The following is a 5,765-nucleotide window of genomic DNA, read 5'->3' as shown; positions in this document are numbered from 1 at the left end:
TTTTCTTACCATTTTGCATACTCTTTATTCCATATAAAAATAATTTCATGCAAGCTTCTCTTATTTTTGGTGTAACTCCATCCCAACAAAAATCCAAAAAAACTAGTTTATTTATGTGTATATTTTTTCACTATTGTCATTTTTCCTTCCTACATCTATTCTCTATTACTCTCATAAATTAGACCACCAAAAATATTCATTTTTTTATGGTAGACTTATAATGAGAGAGATTTATTTTGACCCCTTTATATTTTTTCTACCTATATTATTTTTATTTAACATGTATATATTTTTTTAGACCCCTCAATATTTGATTTTCTAAGTTGTACTATTCACTTATATCATGATCTCAACAATATCTTCAATTATAGACCTACCAAATAAGGTCAAGGGTATGTGGCATGCATGCATGCACCATGGGGACCTCACTCTTGGAGGTATTCAAAAGAATCATCCAAAGAAGGACCTCACAGGGACCTTGTGCAGTGGAAACAACACTCGGTTTTGCTGAATTTTTAAAGATCACATGCGCCCCGAATTGGAAAAGGTGATAAAAACGAAAGTTGTAGCTCCTGAGTTTAACTTTCACCTCAAATTGTTTCATATTTTTTTGAGCTACGAGTGGTGGACTATAATTTTATTTGTGGACCCCAGTTTGCCCATGCTATGCAGCCACACTCCCTCTTCCACTTTATCATTTTCCTCTTTCACACACACTCCTCCCTCTCCTTCCCACTCCCAAACCTGCAACTCCCATGTCTTAATTCATCCTTTTCACCATTGCCACATCTCTCAAGCCTTCATCCTCCATTTCTACACCCTATGTGTCCCCCTTTCTCTCTACATATATGTCCATATTATCATACTCTCTTCAGCTTTTTAAAGAACTTCAAAAAATCAGCAAAAATCCAAGGATAACCTCTGCAAATGAAGGCTTTTATCATGAATTTTTCAAGGTTTGAAGATAACATAGCTTCATCGATACGCGCTACTTCGCCATGCTGACCGCTTCTTCTTCCGGTGTTGTAAAGAGGTGAATGTCAACTTCTCCAAAGCTTCAACCTCTCTTTACAAGCTCATCCCTTCTCTAACTTTTCTCATCAGATATCTCACCATTTGGTGAATGATTTTGTAAATATATTTTAGTGATAATTACTAACTACTAACCACTAACCTTATTGTAAAATGCACCCTCTACTAGAGTAGGCACTCCCAAATTATTCACTCAATCCTCTCCTCAATAATTCTCTTCCCTTGAGCCCACATCCATGTGACTCAAAGGACAACAGAGACCCACCCTCATTAAAAAAAAATAAAAATATGCATAATCTTGTATTCCTTCAAATAAACTTGATTAGGCCTAATCCAAATCGGGGCTTCTAAAACCTATAAATAGAGCCCTTCTCTTCCTTGTAAATTATCACATGATCACACTACACCACACCATTCTCAACACATAACACACCACTCTTCAAGCCTAGTTATGTAGAGTGTGTGCATTGTGAGTGCTCTATTCCATCATTACACATAGGTGCATGGAGAAGCTTGAAGTTAGTTATGCCATCTAGAGGAGTGGAGTGTATGCCATACTCTTCACCACACTTGTAGCCTACTATTGTGCATAAATAAGATTTATAGTTTTGGGTGCAATTGTATGCTGCAACTACGACTCTGCTCTCCAAATTGACTTGATAAGTTGGCTAATCAAGTGGTTGAAGGTATATTTTCCTTGAAGTTTGTTGTGCCATTTCATGCTTGGTGGTTTGAGGGCTTATTGAATTGTTTGCCAAAACCTTTAATTGTAAGAGGGTGATTGGGGAGAGGGCTCCCGTGAACCTAAGACAATTTGTGTATTGGCAACAAGGTCAAGTTTTGTGTTGTCTCTCTATTTCTCATCAAGCTTTGTGTGCATCTAGTCTTTAAGGCTAAGACTGAGTTGCTCAAGTTGATTTGTGCGCTTTACCTCTCTCTGGAGTGGTGAATGTTTGTGTTTGGTGTGTGTGGCTATCTTGCATTCCCCTCTCTTTGTGCGTTTGAGTAAAAGGAGATATCACGTGCGTCCTAGTTCGCATCTACAACTAGGTGGTGCCCCTTTTCTTGTTTGGTTTCTGGTTGTGGGTTGTTGTTGTCTTTGATTCTGCTTGCCCCAGCCGCAATTGAGCAGCATGGGAGCCTCGAAGAGTGTTTAGAGGCCGGTCTTCTTGTTGCCCGCCCCGGACCGCCTCACTAGCAGCCTGTGGCTCACATTTTGGTCACATATCCCTCGACACCTGGTGAACCTGACGTGAAACCCGAGGCGGGGTGAGAAAATAGTGGAAGTCTATGTCTATACCACAAGAGGCATCCATGCAACAGATGATGCAGCAGTTTCCAGTGTACATGCAACAGCAAGAGGCTGCCCAACAGCAACATAATTTGCAAGAGTAGATTTGTAAAGCCCACACACTGTCCTTGCCCACACACTGTCCTTGCCCACACACACATTGACAACGCAGTTCTTCAAGCTGAAAACTGGGAATAGAGAAACTCCTCGAGCTGGGATCATATTACTAACACCAAGTGCCTGAGCACATTCAGGAGGCAATTCATTTAACAACTCCTCATCGAAGGAATGTCATCCCCAAGCTTGTATGGAATATCAAAATTACCAGAAGTAGAATGCTTCTTTGCACAATTTCTTGCTACAGACTGCTCCAATCCACCACCCATAGCACCAACCTTACTAACATGCACACTTTCATGAATAGGAGACTCCAATTACGTATCAGCAACACTAGCCTTGCTGGCATGAACACTCTCAGCAACACCCAACTCCATCCTTGCACCAACAAAATCCATGACATTGCCAATATTATCTTTCCCACAAGAATCTGCACAACCATAACTGCCAAAAGCACCTATAGCAATAAGTCATAAAATAATTTAAAAACTGCAAATTCCAAGCATTCAAAAAAGGTGAAAGCAATTTTTGACCAAGCTCCACCTTCAACATTCTCACAGAAAGTGCTGAATTTCTTTTCCAAAAGATATGCATGATTTTTTAGCTTTCCTGACGCATCATAGGGTTGAGACAAAATGTCTTGTGCAGCAACCATACAAATCTCACCAGACAGATCATACTTATCATAAGATGTCACCCACTTATGACCTGTGACTAACATGCCTACATCACGAGGAAATTTTCCAAGGCTCATCCGAGTGACACAAGTATTGTGCAAAATCTTATTCCTAAAGTTCCTAAAAATACCAGATCTCTCTCCAATGCTCTTGACCAAGCAACTCAAAGATCTCACAAAAATTCTGTTGCCATTATACCACACCTAATTACAAAAGCAGAGCATCCATTATAGAGCTATAATGTCATTCACAATACCAAATCAAAAACATACACAACCTGTGATCGAGGATTTCTGATAGGCTGTAAAAAACCATAGACCAAGTTTTTGTCGCCCTCAACCAAAGGAGGCATGCGTCGCATAAGCTGATCGTATTTTGCCAAAACATCAGCATTACAAATAGTCACAAATGAACAAAAATTCTTTGGATGAAAGTGAGTTAAATCCACTTTATAGTTTTTTCTAGACCGCTCACAAAATTTACAAAATAATAAAATCATGCAGCCTTTGCCTATACAGAAACCATCAAACAACACAAATAAAAAAACCAACAAAGATACCTCACAAAACCATTAATCTCGTCAATGCCATGAGAAAACATTGATCTCTCTAGCTTGTATAGCTCCATACCACCTCTCACAAAAAAATGAAGCATACAAAAGAAAGGAAACCGCAATTGACATCCTCGACTATGTAGCAAACTAAAGTCAATATCACTAAGAATGGACTCCTCCAAGCTCACACCAATAATTGATGCCTCCTTTCTATCTTTGCAAACCCCACCAGCTACAAATATGTGCATAGCAGCTAAGACAACATTTTGAGTTTCTTTGAAAATAGGATTCCTAGCAATGTCAAAAGTCACTTCTGCAATACTAGTACTAGCAATTATTAGATCTTGCTCCCTCTTTACCATCCTCCCAAAGCACCTCTGTAAACCCATCAATGTGTCTGAAGGAAAAAGATCCCCACCCTTCTTACACACAACTGGAAACTTAAGAACCTGCTTAACAACTCATTTAACTCACGAAGTTCAAGCTTCTCCAATCCAACCTCACAATCCAAACCAGATAATTTTCTCCAATTATCAAACTTCTTTCGCGCCCAATTATCCTTTTGTTTTGTTTTATTCTCTGTAGGACTCAAAATCGCATCCTCAAGAGAAGCATCAACATCAAGGAGTCCTTTAGTAACAACAAAACCCTTGCATGTGGTAACTACCTCAACATGAGGCATTTTCTCTACATTTACCCCGACATCAGTTGCTTCATTTGCATGCCCCACTTTCCCTACAGATGCACCATCATCATGGACATGAGTTACATTTGCTGGCAGCAGACATAAAGAACACTCCACAGATAGATTAGAAGCCAAACAACAAAAATATGTATCTACACGAATGCTACATGAAAATCTTTAAGCTTACCATGTTTCACCTGCCCGACGATAGTAGTACCATGTTGTTCATTAGGTACGTCTACTGGCAACAGGCAAAAAGAAGGCTCGTCGTGCATGTTAGAACCTACATAAAGAAGATGCTAAGAGATCTTCAACACCTTCAAGGCATGCGATGTTAATGGAACACACTAACCTTGCTAGATCCTCCCTCTGATGAAGACTTCCCCGTGCAGATCTCGCAAAACTAGCCTCAACAGCAAACGAACAGTGTCTTCAAAATCCAGTGTAGAACAACTCATAATCGACCATAAGCCACTGCTCAGTCTGATTATACCTCCAGCACATGCACTCCAAGACACCCTGATATCGAGCCAAAATGCAGTGGAGGCACAAGATGCAGGCAAAACCATGCCCTACGCCTGCAAGGGACGCGTGCCCGCTACCACTGTAATGAGGCAAAACCTAACACTCTATGTTTTCACACTAATCGGCCCCCTTCCCCTGGACCCTTGACGGGTGGGAAAGGTCATGGATTGACCTTTCTGCCCAAGTTGTGCTCCACGTGGATCTCGGCTAATGCCAGTCGCCAGGAGTTGCACAAATTATGCGGAAAGGTCAATCCATGACCTTTCCCTACCTTGTCAGGACGACGAAGGGCTATTGAAGTCAGTCATGAACCGTGGGTGGCCCACCAAGGTCAGTCCTGCTAGAGTCCGATTGGAAGCATCAAAAACCTCAATCTCTACACCCAGGAAAACATGCTGTCAAATACTCAATTCTGGGGCGAACTGAGGGTTATCTGAGGTGCCAGCCATGGCAGACTAGGGGTGCACAGCAGGTGAGGATGCCATATGTGGACTGTAAGGGAACTCTTGCAAGGTAATTCCAAGGAAGCTAATTAAGAACCACCCTGAGAAGGCGAGAAATATGTGAAGAAAAAGCCATGAAGAACAATCTCTCGCTCTCTCTCACTCACATAGAGAAATACATGTACTCACTCTCTCTCTCCCTCTGTCACAGAGAGAGAGAGAGAGAGAGAGAGAGAGAGGCTTACATAAAATTTCCATAGCCGAGGTTGTCTTGTCAAGAATGGTGTGGCACATAGCGCTTTTAGGGCATCCCTCATAAAGTGATAAAGGAGCCCTAAAGTAGAACCCTCCATATCCATCATGCGTATAACACTTTGTAAATGGGTGTTACTACAATGACAATGGATGGTACCTCTTGGAAAATCTCTCTGTCATTCATAGG

General features: G+C 41.1%; 1 pseudogene; it reads right to left on the bottom strand.

Moving 5' to 3' along the window:
• Positions 1 to 2,326: 2,326 nt before the first annotated feature.
• On the bottom strand, positions 2,327 to 4,924 carry LOC147455293 (uncharacterized; annotated as a pseudogene).
• Between the last annotated feature and the right edge of the window lie 841 nt (positions 4,925 to 5,765).

This window comes from Adiantum capillus-veneris, chromosome 6 (assembly GCF_014529385.1).
Source record: "Adiantum capillus-veneris isolate H3 chromosome 6, ASM1452938v2, whole genome shotgun sequence".
Classification (NCBI taxonomy): domain Eukaryota; kingdom Viridiplantae; phylum Streptophyta; class Polypodiopsida; order Polypodiales; family Pteridaceae; genus Adiantum; species Adiantum capillus-veneris.
Note: the sequence above shows the minus strand (reverse complement) of the source record. Positions and strands in the feature narration are given on the sequence as shown.